At 39.3% G+C, this 17,443-nt stretch overlaps 1 pseudogene; it reads left to right on the top strand.

The window, feature by feature from the left end:
• The first annotated feature begins 16,210 nt into the window (after window positions 1-16,210).
• On the top strand, window positions 16,211-16,988 carry LOC145073623 (monothiol glutaredoxin-S6 pseudogene; annotated as a pseudogene).
• Window positions 16,989-17,443: the final 455 nt, after the last annotated feature.

Raw genomic sequence — 17,443 nt, 5'->3', positions numbered from 1 at the left:
CCTTTTACAACGTCAGCGATGGTGGCTCTACTGACCGAGCTCTGCCTGTCATTATCCGCAGAATAGCTCGTATTGTCGAGCAAGGTGGAGCAGCCGTCGACCGGGTCATAGAGATTGATGCCGACTCAGGTGTCAACACAGTCAGCATCCGCCGTCTTGAAGAAGACATGGAACGGACCCGGAGGACAAATAACACCCTGCAATAGCAGTTGGCTGCCTCACGAGCTGAAATATTGGAACTTCGAGCTCGTCAGAGGACTCAGGATCGACCCATTCAAGAGGTGTTTCGTCAAGTGTCCGACCGCAGTACTCGCCTGGGATTTTTCCCATCGCCGTTGGTTAATGTCTAGTACAGCTCCGTCTTTTAATTAAAGAATAGCCTTTAACATCTGTGCTCCAAGTAGCGCTTGTGTGTAAAATGTTTCTAACTTCCGTACTCAAATTTGAAATCTAAGGACTGTCAAACTTTTCTATATGGTATGATGTATGACCTACTGTTAGGTCGATTTTCACTGAACTTATTACATCGGTAATACCAGTATTTTTGAGATCTAACTATCTGGGAAAAGTCTATACACTTATACTTTCCTTCAAATATTTCTTATTAAGGTTTCAAACACTCTTTCAACTGTTGGACTATGGTTAGTTAGTCCTTGTGTCACTCTCAAGTTGCTTACAAATTGATTCTTACCATCCTTCTTATCTTTTTAAACTTTCAGCTAAAGGATGCCTCCTCGCAAGTCTCCCAGGAATAGGAATAATCCTGCACCTCCACCACCTCCTCCGCCTCCGGTCATCGATACTGTAGCCCTGAATGCTGTTGTAGCTGCAGCAGTGGCAACTGCCATGGCTCAGTATCACTCTTCTGATGCCAGCAGAGGTGGAACCCCTGTGGAATCTATTCCGATCGAAATTCCTGTGCGCTCAAGGGAGTGCTCTTACAAGGATTTTACAAACTGCAAGCCGAAGCCTTTCTATGGCACCGGCGGAGTCATTGCTCTCTCGCAGTGGTTCGAGAAGACTGAATCAGTCTTCGAAATCTGTTCATGCCCTGCTGCGTGCAAGGTGAAATATGCCGCCTGCACCTTTGAGGGTAAAGCCCTAACGTGGTGGAACGGCCACGTCAAAGCGTTAACTCTCGTCGTAGCCAACGACATGGGCTGGGAAACAATGAAAGACCTCATGACTGAGGAATACTGCCCGAGGGGCGAGATCCAGAAACTGGAGCAGGAACTCTGGAACCTGTCAATGAAGGGCACCAATGTGGTCGCTTATACTGCCCGATTCAGCGAGCTGGTGGCCCTCTGCCCCAATATGGTTCCCACCGAGGGGAAGAAGATCGAGAGGTACATATGGGGGCTAGTGCCTCCGTATCAGGGGAATGTGCTAGCGTCAAACCCCGCTACCTTCGACAGTGCCAAACGATTGGCACAACGACTCATTGACCATGGAGTCAAAACCCCTGCAACCACAACCACCCTAGCCATCCCGGAACCCTCCAAACCCGCCGATACTAAGCGGAAATTCTGGGATGAAAGGAAGAAGCATCAGGCTGCCAAAAAGCAGCAATTGGTGGCAATTCATGCCGCAGTAACCCCTACTGCTGCTACTACTGCTCCGGTGAGTCGGTATGCTGGAAGTTCGCCCAAGTGCAACAAATGCAGCTACCACCACAACGGCCCTTGCCGTGAATTGCAGTGCTCTAACTGCAACAAGAAAGGACACACCGTCCGATTCTGTAAGTTCCCGGCACAACCTATCAACCAAGTCCCTGGCTCTGGCGCGAGCCCGACCTGCTATGGATGTGGCGAAGCAGGCCACTTTAAGAGGGACTGCCCCAAAGCGAGGAATGCTGGAGGAGCAGGGAGGGTACTAGCTATTGGCCACGGGGAGGCAGTTGCTGACCCGACAGTAGTAACCGGTACGTTCCTCCTCGATAACTCCTATGCATGCATTCTATTCGATAGTGGAGCGGAGCGAAGCTTCGTAAACCATAAATTTGCTCGCATGCTTAACCAACCACCGCACGCACTCAAAGAACTATTTACAGTAGAAATGGCTAATGGAAAAACTGAAAATACGAGTAGCATATACTTAGGTTGTACCCTAACCCTAGACAACCATTCATTTCCAATCGACCTCATGCCAGTCTCAATAAAAAGTTTCGATGTCATCATTGGCATGGACTGGTTAAGCCTTCATCGTGCCGACATCATGTGCTTCGAGAAAGCAGTCCGTCTAAACCTTCCGTCTAACGAAACTCTTATAGTCTATGGCGACAAACCCGGTGCAAGTCTTCGCATCATATCAAGTATTCAAGCACAGAAATACCTGCGTAAGGAATATCACGCATTCCTTGCTCACGTCGTCGACACGAACCTAGAAACGAAAGAACTAAAGAACCTCCCAGTAGTGAGCGACTTCCCCGACATTTTCCCAGAAGAACTACCCGGATTACCTCCACAACGACAAGTCGAGTTCAGAATCGACTTAGTCCCAGGAGCTACCCCAGTAGCCAAGTCGCCCTACCGTTTAGCACCAGCCGAACTGCAAGAACTCTCTGGTCAACTTAACGAACTGCTCAGCAAGGGCTTTATAAGGCCAAGTTTCTCACCTTGGGGAGCACCGGTCTTGTTTGTTAAGAAGAAGGACGGATCCTTCCGTATGTGTATTGACTACAGAGAACTCAACAAACTGACGGTCAAGAATCGTTACCCTCTGCCACGCATAGATGATCTATTCGACCAACTGCAAGGGGCGAACTATTTTTCTAAGATTGATCTGAGATCCGGATATCACCAGTTACGAGTGCTAGGGGAGGATGTGCCGAAGACCGCCTTCCGAACTCGTTACGGACATTACGAGTTCGTGGTGATGCCATTCGGATTGACCAATGCGCCCGCAGTCTTCATGGATCTGATGAATAGAGTATGCCGACCCTACTTGGATCAGTTCGTCATCGTTTTCATTGACGACATCCTAATCTACTCCCGAAGTAAGAAAGAACATGGCGATCATCTGCGACAAGTTCTAGGGACATTACGAAAAGAGAAACTTTATGCGAAGTTCTCGAAATGTGAATTTTGGATCCGAAGAGTCGAATTCTTAGGACACGTGGTAAGCAAAGAGGGAATCCACGTGGACCCATCCAAAATTAAGGCCATTGAGAACTGGTCAGCACCGAAGACTCCTACAGAAATTCGTCAATTTCTAGGTCTCGCTGGCTACTACCGCAGGTTCATTCAGAACTTCTCACGAATAGCGAAGCCTCTTACAACCCTAACCCAGAAGGGTGTGGCCTTTGACTGGGAAGAGAAACAAGAAAGAGCGTTCCAAACGCTCAAACGAGCCTTGTGCACCGCACCAATACTATCCCTTCCGGAAGGAATAGAAGACTTCGTAGTTTATTGCGATGCATCGAATCAAGGGCTCGGATGTGTTCTGATGCAGCGAGGTAAGGTCATCGCCTACGCCTCAAGACAATTGAAGACACACGAGGTTAACTACACGACCCACGATCTTGAGCTAGGAGCAGTAGTGTTTGCTCTGAAGATCTGGAGACATTACTTGTATGGAACGAAGAGCACTATCTTTACCGACCACAAGAGTTTACAACACATTTTCGATCAGAAGGAGCTCAACATGAGACAACGACGATGGGTCGAGCTACTCAGTGATTACGAATGCGATATTCGTTATCATCCGGGTAAAGCCAACGTAGTAGCAGACGCCCTAAGTCGGAAGGAATATTCTGGTCGCAAAGTCAAGTCATTATCGATAACCATCCATTCACACCTGACTAAGCAAATTCAGGCGGCTCAACTTGAGGCCATGAAATCTGAAAATGTGTCAAGTGAATCCCTTAGAGGAATGGACAAGAATTTAGAAGCCAAGGGTGACGGAGCTTTATATTTCATGAACCGGATCTGGACACCGAAGCATGGTGGCTTCCGAGACTTGGTCATGACCGAGGCGCACAACACTCGGTATTCCGTCCACCCAGGTTCAGATAAGATGTATCTGGATCTTAAGAAGCTATACTGGTGGCCTAATATGAAAGCAGAGATTGCTACCTTCGTAAGTAAATGCCTTACTTGCGCAAAGGTTAAGGTCGAGTACCAGAAGCCCTCTGGTTTATTGCAGCAACCAGAGATCCCGGAATGGAAGTGGGAGCGGATCACTATGGATTTCTTAACCAAGTTGCCCAAGACAACGGGTGGACTTGACACCATATGGGTCATCGTTGATAGATTGACCAAGTCTGCACACTTCCTGCCTATCAAAGAAACCGACAAGATGGAGAAGCTTACGAGAACATACATTAGGGAAATCGTACGGCTACATGGTGTACCTATGTCCATTATCTCTGATAGAGATAGTAGGTTCACCTCAAGGTTTTGGCAATCACTACAACATTCCCTAGGAACGAGGCTGGACATGAGCACAGCCTACCATCCTCAGACCGACGGACAGAGTGAGAGGACCATCCAAACTCTGGAAGATATGTTGCGAGCCTGCGTGATTGACTTTGGGAAGGCATGGGATACTCATTTACCCCTTGTCGAGTTTTCCTATAATAATAGTTATCACACGAGCATCAAGGCTGCTCCATTTGAAGCTCTCTACGGCCGTAAGTGCAGATCCCCTCTGTGCTGGGCTGAGGTGGGTGATACCCAATTAGCCAGGGGGCAAACTTCTGACAGTACTCTCACCGGTCCGGAGATCATTCGGGAAACAACAGAGAAAATCGTTCAGATCCGTGAACGATTGAAAGCCTCCAGAGACCGACAGAAGAGCTACGCCGATAAGCGAAGGAAACCTTTGGAATTTCAGGTGGGAGACCGAGTCCTCCTCAAAGTCTCACCCTGGAAGGGCTTGATACGCTTCGGCAAGCGTGGAAAGCTTAATCCGAGGTACATAGGGCCTTTCGAGATTCTTGCAAGAGTCGGCCCCGTAGCTTACAAACTCGAACTACCAGACGCACTTCGTAACGTACATTCTACATTCCACGTATCTAACTTGAAAAAGTGCCTATCCGACGAGACTCTTGTAATCCCACTCGACGAGATCGAAATCAACGAGAGCCTCAACTTCGTGGAAGAACCTGTAGAGATCATGGACCGTGAGGTCAAGCAGACAAAGCAAAGCCGTATCCCTATCGTGAAGGTTCGCTGGAATGCCAAGCGAGGACCAGAATTCACTTGGGAACGTGAGGATCAGATGAAACTGAGATACCCTCACCTTTTTGCTTAGTTATTTGTAAATTCTAGCTTGCTTAAAATTCTAATTTCGGGACGAAATTCCTTCTAACGGGGGGATGATGTGACAACCCGATAGTTTGAGTCAATGTAATGTAAAACCGATCAAATTTAGGTCAAAATGTAACCTTCCTAAAATCTTATTCGGATTAAATAAAGTAATAGGAATCATATCAAGGTTTGCGTACATAAAAAGAACGTCCAAATCTGACCTCGGATGAGGAAGTTATGAATTTTTGAAGAAATTCCTTAATCACGTCATTTTAAATAAATAAATAATAAAAATAATTTTGGAATTTGCCAGCGGAATCTAAACGAAAGTTGTAGATCATGGTCTCACCTTCGCGAGGATATAAAGAACGTCAAAAACGGAGTTCGTATGAGAGAGATATGAATTTTTGAAGTTTATTTAAAATAAATAAAACTTTAAATATAAATTCCCGGTAATATCCGAAGGGGAGTCATCGGATTGGACCGAAGTACGCCCTGCGTACCTTCGTACGCCCCGCGTACTGAGATCGAGGGTCTCGGATCGTCCACGTCGCACTATCCGAAGAGTTCTAACCCGTCCGACCCGTCCGAAGCTCCGACCCGTCCGACCCGACGTCCCATCCGACCCGCCGTCCCATCCGACCCGCGTACCCAGCAACCCGTCCCATCCGAACCGAGGCAGTCGAGGCTTCGGTCATGCATGACGTACGCGTACGCGCTGCGTACGAGCGTACGCCCCGCGTTCGGAGGCGGTTCAGCCTTCCTATAAATAGGATGCGAGGCTTTCCGAAAATGTTGCTCATTTCTCTCCTCTCTCTCACAACTTTGTCTCGTTTTCCGTGCCCGTTATAACCCGAAGCTCTGGTCTTTTTGCTCAAGTCCCGAGGGTCGATTTTACTCCCAAGATTCCCGAGAATCCCGAGAAAAATCCGTTTTCCAAGACGAAACTCTGCCCGGTTTTCCATCTCGCTTTCCTCAATCAATCAAGTGAGTTTCATACCCCCTAATCAACCTGTTAAATATTCTAAATGCTTTTATATGCTTTCAAAAGGGGGGGAATGCAAGTTAAATACTTATAGTTATTGTTTCAATCACCTGTGATTGTACTAATCACATGTGATTAATAACTAGGGAAATCAGTGGTTTTATCACTATTCAAACTATCTATCAAACTGTTTTACTTCTAAATGTTTTCCAAACCCACTTACTTTTCGAATTTACACTACAACTGTGATTTAAGCAAATGTTCCTTATACTTAAACTGTTTTAATCAAATCTACACCTTCAAATGGTTTTATAGATTGACATCAAGTCAATCTTTCTTTAAAAATAATACTTATGTTTCAAATGCCTTATAAATACTTATTTATGCTTTTATATTACAAATTGCATGCCCATATATGTATAGACGTATAAATAATGTTTAAAGGACTTAGGAAGGCTATCCACCTTGTTTCCTTTTCCTCGATTTGGATGTGGTCTGATAGGATTTTGGGTGACCATCCGAAGGTCGTTTCCATATTAATTATATATCAAATATACATATATAGACATGAAAGTACTTCCATAATCATATGTACTAAACGCACTGTTAACAAGTTACCATTGGGGTAACACAGAATCATACTATTACAACTACTAGATCAATGAGTCAGTTCATTCATGAGTCTATACTAGGAAGAGAATATATACAACTATACTATGAGAATATATACAACTATACTACGAGAACATATACAACTATACTAGAACAAGAAACATTTCATCACACATGCAAGAATACGATAACAAATGTGATCCACTGTATCGGAGCATGCCTTAAATGTCATGGCCCGAGTTGTAGCCAGAATTCTCTTGGAGGGAGAGCGTTGAGTTTGCGTATAGATCTATACTGGATTGACTATCCTACACCTTGCTGCTAGCTACAGCCGGACCTGCAGGTCTGCGGGTGCCAAACGTCATTCCGTTATTACGACCGTTCTTTATGTCGTTGTTATCAGTCGATAGTATGGTGCAATTATCACATCATACCTTAATATAAATCCGGTTTAAGGTAGTAGTAATTAGTACAACAGTAGTTCTTATTATACAAAACTACAGTACTACAATGATTTACCCATTACATATTTTGGTGATAATCTCACTTAAGCATTAAAGTACAAACTATATTTTTTTTTAAATGATAGTTATACTTGGGTAATCACACACTTTTACAACAGACGAGTTTACAAAACTGTTAAGCCTTGGTAGAAGGTTACTTTTATAGAAAATATAGGATTTTCTGAGAGATTCAAACTTTTGCAAATACTTTTAAACATTTATTTACATTTTTACAAACTTATACTTTGGGACAAGTTCAAACGTTTTTTTTTTTACAATGAACATTGACACTAAAACACTTATGAACTCACCAGCTTAATGCTGATAAACTCTTTCAAAATAACTTGTATTCTCAGGTCATCAGTAGACAGGTACCGATGCCAGCTTTTGAGATGATGAAGCGTACTCAAGACTCATCATTTTATTATTTTGATTTACGTTATATTTTTGGTGTCTAAAACTGTACAAAACACGCATGTATTAAATGTATATATTTAATGCAATGGATGATGTTGTTTGCCTATTTACATTTACTGTGTTGTGATTACCTTACATGACGTCCTCCGCCCCAGAACGTTTCCGCCGTTCTTGGTTTTGGGGTGTGACAGAAACAAATCTATATACTGAGTGGGGCTCGATGCCAGGCGGGGCCTGATGTCGGACACTGTCTGATGCCGGGCGGCGCCCGATGAAGGGACGGGGGCCCAGTTTATGTGATTATTTGTATGGTATGTGGTAGTTTAGGGAGACTCACTAAGATTCGTGTTTACGATTTTTAGTTTTGGTTTCAGGTACTTCCAATTGTAAAGAGAATAGCTCGGGATGACTGCATTGCACACACCATGATGTATAGCATGGGATGTTTACTCTGATGTTTTGATTTGGAAACTATGATAATAATGTTTTGAAATACTTTGACTCATGTTTTTATGGAATGGTTTGATAACTATGGTTTTATTAATAATTAAAAATGAAATTTTTGGTCATGATTTTTGGGATGTTACACATATGCACACAGCCACCCAAGGTGGTAGCTAGTGTCGGCAAAATGGTAACAGCCACCATGGTTGGCTGCCATGGTGGTTCTCTTCGTTTTTCTATCCAACAAAACACACATAAAAGCCTCTCCAACTTACCACAATAGAAACACACACACACCCACACTCACAAAACACGAACACAACCAACCTCGCTCTTGGAGGAGGACGACAACTGGAGGTTGCAGCAAAATGATAGTCGCATGGAGTGGCGATGGAGGCGATGTAGAAACAAAAGGAAACGGAGAAGAAAAAGGTTGTGCGACCCCTAACAGAGAACAACAGCAACAACAACACGAGCTTCCTTTCTTCCTACTTCCCCACTATCGCGGCTTCCAAACGTCAATCTTCGTCTTCGTTGGCAACGAGAGCAGCGACAGTGGTTCACGACGGCAACACAGGTGATGGCGACGGTTGGAGATATGGAGGGATAAGGTGGCGGCTGAGAAGATATTAGGGTTAGGGTTTATGTGGGTTCAACCGGGTAGCAAGAGGGTGGAGGGGGAACAGGTTTAAGTCTCGTCTCTCTTCAAACATTAGTCCCTTTCTTACACTTTCAGTCCCTCCTTCTCAATTCATTTTCAAACTAAATCCATAATTTACTCTATAGCCCCTGCTTCCAAAAGTCCTTTCAATTCAAGTCCAAAAGTTACCAAACAACCCCCAAATTCCACAAATCTATTCACAACTAGTCTGAAACTTACACTTTAACCCCCCGATTTCCATAATTTATAACATTTAACTCCTTGCGCTAATATTCTGATAAATTATTATAGATTTAGGGATAACATAAAAATATAAAAATTCATCTCGGGGTGTTAGAGTTTATTATTTATTTATTTATTTATTTACTAATTTTATTTTATTTATCTTATTTTAAACAGGATGTTAAAAAAACTAAGATCATATCTTTCATTTTTTGCAAATACTTAAGAATGTTCTTCACTGCCGTCCAATGAGCTAAACCAGGATTTCCTTGATATCTGCTAACCATGCTCAAAGCATAACCCACATCAAATCGAGTACATATCATAACGTACATGATTGATCCTGTAGCCAAAGCATATGGAATCCGACTCATAGTATCTATTTCCTTATCACTACTGGGACATTGAGTCTTGCTAAACTTTACAATATGATGCATGGGTAAGTATCCCTTCATGGAATTTTCCATATTGAATCTTTTCAATACTTTATCCAAGAATTTACTCTGACTTAATCCTAATAATTATTCCCACCTATTCCTTTATATTCTTATACCAAGAATATATGTAGCTTTTCCTAGATCCTTCATAGCGAAACATTTTCCAAGCCAAGAATTGACTTCTTGCACGGTTGGAACACTGTTTCCTAGTAGGAGTATATCATCCACATACAAAACTAGAAAAGTTACTATGTTCCCTCTAGCTTTGACATACACGCAAGATTCATCTTCACTTCTAGAAAATCCAAACTCTATGACCTTTTCATGGAAGCAAAGATTCCAGCTACGAGATGCTTGTTTCAGTCTATAGATGGACTTTTCAAGCTTATACACCTTATTAGGGAGTTTGGTATACACAAAACCTTCTAGTAGAGCCATGTAAACATCCTCAGCCAGTTTCCCATTTTAAGGAAATCAGTTTTGATATCCATTGGCGATACTTCATAGTCATAGTGAGCAACAATGGCATGCATTACCCTAATTGACTTAATATTGGCAACTGGTGAAAAAGTTACATGATAGTCAATCCATTGGGTTTAAGTAAAGCCTTTTGCAACCAACCTAGTTTTGTAAGTCTGTACATTACCATCCATGTCAGTCTACTTCTTGAATCCATTTACACCTCATAGTCTTTCGACCAGGTGGTTGATCAACCAAGGTCCACACTTGGTTATCATACATGGATTGGATCTTGATATCCATTGCTTCTTTCCACTTAGTAGCCTCAGGGCCTGCCATCACCTCCTTGTAGTTAGCAGGCTCATCCAAATTTACCAGTGTTGCATCACTGATAAATGTATCACCTTCTGCAGTTATATAGAAACCATTAAACGAAGGTGTCATGCTAAACCTACAGGACCGACGAAGGGGCAACAAATTGTTAATTGGCTCAACAATTTCATTCTCAGGTTGAGAGTTAGTATCTTCAAAATTTGCTTCATCAGATAAATCTCGAATCTCTTCAAGATCAATCGAGCTCCCACTACCCTCTTTGGAAATGAGCTCTCCCTCTCTCGCGAAAGACTCGTATTCGAGCTACAAAGACCACGTTGTCATTGGGTCTATAAAAAAGTACCCAAAGGATTTTTTTCTAGATAAACAATGAAAAAACACTTCTCGGCTATGGGTTCAAGTTTGTTTGAGGTTTCTCGCCTAACGAGAACCTCACAACCCCAGACCTTGATATGTGCAAGTGAGGGAGGTTTCCCTGTCCATTTCATGAGATGTCTTGACAACTTTCTTAGTTGGAACAAGATTGAGGTTATGGGCGACTGTTTCTAAGGCATACCCCCATAATGATATTGGAAGCGAAACTTGACTCATCATGAAACGAACCATAGAATCTTTGAAGCATGATCGTTTTACTATAAAAGACTTAGGCTTAATGCGTTATTTGTTATGGATTGAAGTTGTTTAATCTCCAAAGGGCTATCTTTTGTCTCGAACAAAGTATATTTCTGATATGTTTGAATGTGTAAGTCTCTCTGACAATAAGACCGTTGATACCCTTAGAGACTAATTTCAGGCATTCTCCAATTGAAAGTGTCCCCTTATCAGGTCCGAGACTATCTCAAACCATTATGGGGAGTTTTATTTATCTTATTATTAGTCGACCATATATAGATCATGTAGTTTGTGTGGTTAGCCAGTTTGTTACCGCTCATTCTACTGTTCATTAGGGAGTTGTCTTTGTATCTTGAGATATCTCTCGGGAACTCGGTTTCACAACCTTGTGTTTCCTTCCTCGTCCTATCTTGAGTTGTGTGCTTATAGTGATGCTGAATGAGATAGTGATCCTCATAATCGTAAATCCACCATTGGCTTTCGTATATTTTTTGGAGATTCGTTGATTCCATAGAAGAGTAAGAAACAAGATGTTGTCTCTTGATCTTCAACATAGGGTGAATATCGAATCAAGCTATAGTTGTCACCACTTGTGAGATCTTTTTTTTGGCTATGTTGGCTTCTTGCAGACATGGGTGTTGACATTTCTCAGCCAACCCCTTGCATTGTGCTAACAACAACACGATACTAATTGTCAAGAATTCGGATTTTCATGAGTAGATGAAACATATTAAGATTGATTTTCATTTCACTCGTCATCATTTCAACATAGGAGTATCTTTTTGTCACATGTTTCCTCATCCTTGCAGATTGCTATATGTTTACAATGCCTTTGTTTGCTTCTCGAGTTTATTTTTTGTCTAACAAACTCTCAATGATTATTGTTGTCGTATTGTGAGTTTGAGGGAATTATTGACCTTATTTTTGTTTTGGGTCATTACTTAGCCTTAGCTAGGTAAAACTTAAATAGCTTTCCTAGTTATAGTTGTATTTTCCCTCCTTCGTAAATACAAATTTCTTTTAATAATAAGTAGTTTTTTCTTTAGATTGTTATTACTTTTCGGGATCTAACACGGTTGGTATCAGAAGGTAAACCAATTTGTAACGTAACTATTTTAGTAGATACTACTGTTTTTAATTAATCTCAGGATCCTACCTGACTGGTTTTGTTAAAAAAACGCGTCACTTATTGACAATTTATTGTTTAAAGTTATGGGACTCTGCAGAGTGTACTTGAGTTTTTGACTATAATAGTGTGATTGAAGAAAATATTTACCATTTTAGTATAATTTGAAAAATATTTACCATATTAGGATTATTTTTATTTTTCTTTACTTTTCAGCTTTTATTAATGGTTTTTTTATTTTAACTATCCTTTTTTTTTTCCTTTTTCTCTTTTATTTTACCCTTTTACTATTTTGTTATTTTTTTAAAATAAAAGTTATTTTTTACTATTTTTCTTATTAAATAACATTTTTTTATGTTTTTTATTTTAAAAACCTATTTTTTTATACAAACCTTTAATCATCAAATTTTAGCCATCGTAAATCGTACAATATATTTTAAGGTACAAAAATTCTAACATTAAACTTATTGTTTGTTAAAAAAACACCACAATTAAACAAATTAGTGCATTTTTATTGTTTCTCGATCAGCATATGTTTGTTTGATCAAAAGATTCAAAACTACAGCAAGTAATTACGAAGTTTTGAAGTTACCAAATTTTAACATTTTAGATGGTTTAATTATATACAAATAATAATTTAAAAATCCATATCAACAACAAAATCTATCTATGCGAACCAAATAATTGTCCAAATCGACATTGGTAATGAGTTTAACTAGCAATATTCATATAAATGGATCAACAAGAATTATGGTCACTATATATAGTTATATACAATGCGTATTGAAATGATATTAAGCCTCCTTATTATAAAGTTTTGAATTTTTTTTCATTTATCTTTATATTCAAGTATAGTTTTGGGATAATTGTTTTGAACGAATGATATTGAATATTATAATATTTTCTTTGTGATTTGAAAATTTATTTTATTTTTGATATATTATAAAATAATTTATCAATCAAAAGGTGATGTTATTTTTTTTTAATTTTTGTGACAAATATTGTTTGAGTTCTTTTTTTAACTGTGGTGTTTTTTTGTAACAAATAGAGAGTTTTTTTATTTTTTATTTTTTTACTTTAAAAACATTGTAGGTGTAATGTTGGAGTTTTTGCACCCTAAAATATATATTAAGTTAATTTACGATGGCTAATATTTGATAGGTAAAGGTTTATATAAGAAAAATGAATATTTAAAATAAAAAATAAAAAATAAATAAATAACATAAAAAAATTGTTATTAAAAAAACAGTAGAAAAAGAAAAAAATAAAATAAAAACTGTTATTTAAAAAATAACAAAATAGTATAAAAGGGAAAATAAAAGAGAAAAAGAGAACAAAAATTGGATATTTAAAATAAAAAACTATTAAAAAAGCTAAAAAGTAAAGAAAAATGAAAACAATACTAGTACGGTAAACATTTTTCAAAATATACTAAAATGATAAATATTTTCTTCAATAACCTTATGGTCAAAAACTCGAGTGTACCTGGGAGTGGGTCTGATCTTGTTCACCAACAAAATAGCAACAAGTAGAATTAAAAACTTTAATTATGCAATCACTATCCGATAGAATCTCTCGGGCATAAAAGCTTCTATTTCCTTATTCTGGATGACGATTACTATTTAAGAATCACATATGAGAATTTGTGAAACGTTCACTACATAAAAGAGATGCATGGCCAATCACATTGAGCCAACGATTCTTCTAGATAAGTCATTATCTATTAGTGCATCACAAGGATCGGGTATTGTTCACTTGTATCAATCCATAAGTGACCTTTTAAAGCTTTAAAAAACATGCTTTTAAAAATACACTTCTTTAGTTTGTATCCTGTCATGCTAACTAATTGGTTGACTCGTTCTTTTAAAAACTTGGTCCGCTAGAAAAAAAAAAAAAAAATCCCTCTGATCATGGCAGTTAATATTTAACACCGAAAAGGAAACCCCATGAGTTGACGCATAATTACACCAGAATATGATGCATTGTGCCTAGATATTAAATGGAACAAAGTAAAAGGAGTACAAGCAAATGAACCTACCCAAGTCAAGCACACTGAGTTGAGTTGAAACCTCATTTCACATGGCCATGTCAACGTGTAACAAAGAGTAAAGAATGAAACGACAGATTACAGAACATTAATTTTGAGGCAATCAAATTGTGAAAAGGAGTTGCCATGCTGGCATGCATTATTGGTGTAAGCATAATATGATGTATATATTATTCCTGAAATGTCTTTTCCTATGTGATTTTCCCATCTAGTGCTCAAGCATAATTAAATGCAACATCACACCAAGTGTACAAATGATCCTCGGCATTTTCCAATTTACATAAATGAAGTAAGAGAATGAAATGAGGAAAAAAGGATAGCCTATTGGATGCCAAGACTCGATGTTAAACAGCCACATATCCAGATATATACAAAGACGTGGCCTTACATATGCCCATTATGATATATGCTCCATCCCTACATTCCTACATATGACAACATAATATTCTGCTTCTTCTAGAATACAGTAAGCAAACAATGCTAACAGTTTAAGTTTTTAAGACATTTGCCTCCAAATAGATCTATTTAAAGAAATGCAGCCAATTAAGTTAAGAAGTATATTAACATGTAATTAAGCTTAGGCTTTTCAGTATGACACCAAAATGTGGTAGTGTATCAATACACTAAAACTGACCCTTCGGGTTTGTTTTGAGCCAGTTATGCAAATTCTTCCCTCTAGACCATTATGACATATCCAAATTATTCTTTCCTTCTTAAGGCTGCAAAAAGATGTCAGTATCTAATACCGGATTCTTATGTACTGTATTGGACATAAGATTCTTATTTTATCACCATTGACAAACAAGGGACGTAATGAGAGGGTGAAAGGAATAAGCTTAACTTCCACTACATTCTTTTAGCTTGAGACCAAATACACCCAGAATAGAAAAGTGAGAGAGAAAGAGAGGGTAACTCTAGCACAGGAAACACACAAGCAAACTGTATTATATATATATATATATATATATATATATATATATATATATATATATATATATATATATATATATATTGCAATATCCTACACACCATTTGACGAGTTAAAAAACGCATTAGAGATCTTTATATGAGCTAAAACGTCCCTTCCTCTTACTTGAATGGCACAAGTCCTAAAACAAATTACCCGTTTCTAATTGGTTATGAAAATAGGATGCAAGCTATTAATCTTCTATTAAAGGTGGGGTTCCTGATCATTTTATTCGTACGTTCATGAACTGCAGCCAAATTAAAGGAACACCTGAATCGACATGATTCTGGTAACTTATGTCATCACAACCAACTGTTATATTCAAAATTATAACCAAAACATTCGATGCTTAAACAGGCATACTTAGGGATGAGCATATGGACCGGGGAACCGGCCGGAACCGGTACCGGAACCCGATGGAACCGGTCGAGCCGGGACCAGGACGTTATTTTTGTGGATTTTTGGAACCGGGAACCGGTAGGAACCGGAACCGGTAGAACCGACAAAAACCGGTAGAACCGGTAAAAACCGGAACCGTATGATGCTATTTTTCGAGGGCCGGTTCCAACATTTGAAGACACGACAAGAACCGGTAGAACCGCCGGGCCGGTTCGGTTCTTGATTTTGGCCGAAGCCGGTTCCCGGTTCCGGTCCGGTTCGGGCCGGTTTCGGCCGGTTCGGTCCTTTTGCTCATCCCTAGGCATACTCATAACGAATCACTTATTGTGAAACAATCTTTGTACACATCAGGTGTTGACCACTCAAGTGACGTGGATGGAAATCTATACTGTAAACCGAATAAGTAAAGTAAAATACTCCATGTTATGTGTGTGTTTGGGTTGTTGTGTGGTTTCATTATTGATATTTTCTATGAACAACTATTTGATCGAAGACCTCATCACTTGCGTGGTGGTTGGGCACTTTTCACCTTCTTCCTTACATATATAGAATCTGACAATAAGAAAGGTAGCTAGGGTGTCTACCCAATTTAAAAAGCATCTTTTACGCCTCATCAGATGCTCTGGGATAGAAATAAGAAAAGAAAAATATGAAATATTCATGGCCATAAACATAATTACGATACTGCCCTTCCACAGCAGAGAAGTTAAAGGGTGCATCAAGGGTAAGGTTGTCATTCAAGATGTAAGAGGCTGCCGTGCATATCAATCTACGGATAATCAACTTGTTATCAATTAGTTGTGAAGCTCATGAACGGTACTGTAGTATAATTTTCAGGGAAAAAAGAATCTCTCCTTTTCAATATTGTCAAGTAAGCACATCAACCCAAAATCTTCAAAAATAATTATCTATATATAGCATTAGCAAGAGCTCAGTTCACCCACAACAAAATCTAAATTTAGCTACAAGTTCCCAAGATGGCCACAATTACAGCTTTGGTGAATGAAAGGTCAGTGGTTATATTCAGCAAAACCTCTTGCTGCATGTGCCATACCATTCAGACGTTGATAATTAAGTAGTTTTGGAGCAAACCCAACTGTTTATGAGCTCGATAAGCATCCAAAGGGACAGCAACTAGAGAAGGAACTCAAAGGATTAGGGTGTAAGCCAAGTGTACCAGCCGTGTTCATAGGGCAACAGTTGATTGGGGGTGCCAACGAGATAATGACCCTTCATCTCAAGGGTCAGCTGGTGCCATTGCTTCTCAGGTCTAACGCAATATGGGTTTAGTGAAACGTGTTCAAGCTTTTACAGTATACAGTTAGAGTTATGTGAATACAACTATAGGAGCAATTTGATGCTTTTACGGTCGTTATATATATAGCAGGAAAGACGAGTTTGTTGGCCTTCTTTTCTGCTGATTTTGTTCTCTTTCTTTATAAGCCCATGACAATGTATGCATGTGCCAATCCTTGCATGTAATTTTTGTTGGGATTAAGGACTTAAACACACAAACATGATAAGTGATAACAAAAGATGTCAAGATCAAAATAAATACCATAAGAATTTAATGTGAATTCACTCGATCAAAGAAATCGAGCTACGTACGTCTACGGACAAACAAGAGATATTTTATTAATAATAGCAGAGCAGTCGCACATGCTTTCTACATTAGGGTTACATTTGTACGATGAGGTCTATTTAACTTGGTTCACTTTAACCCATAAGATACCTTGCTCATATAGGTTTTATTCGTCTTAGAGTTAGGATAATCACTACCATAAAGCTTAACGTGCATCTAGATGGGTATATTACATGTCTTTGAACCTTCTATTTTTCAAAATCTTCTTGATTTATCTTGGTTGGATGACATTTGAATTAACATGATTCGTTTAACTTATGTCATCACAACGAGTTTTTGACCATATAAGTGTTTTTAAAAAAACTTATTTTACCAATGGATACTTTTA

The sequence above is a fragment of the Lactuca serriola genome, chromosome 9, assembly GCF_051521515.1.
Source record: "Lactuca serriola cultivar US96UC23 chromosome 9, Lser_US96UC23_V15, whole genome shotgun sequence".
NCBI lineage: Eukaryota > Viridiplantae > Streptophyta > Magnoliopsida > Asterales > Asteraceae > Lactuca > Lactuca serriola.
Note: the sequence above shows the minus strand (reverse complement) of the source record. Positions and strands in the feature narration are given on the sequence as shown.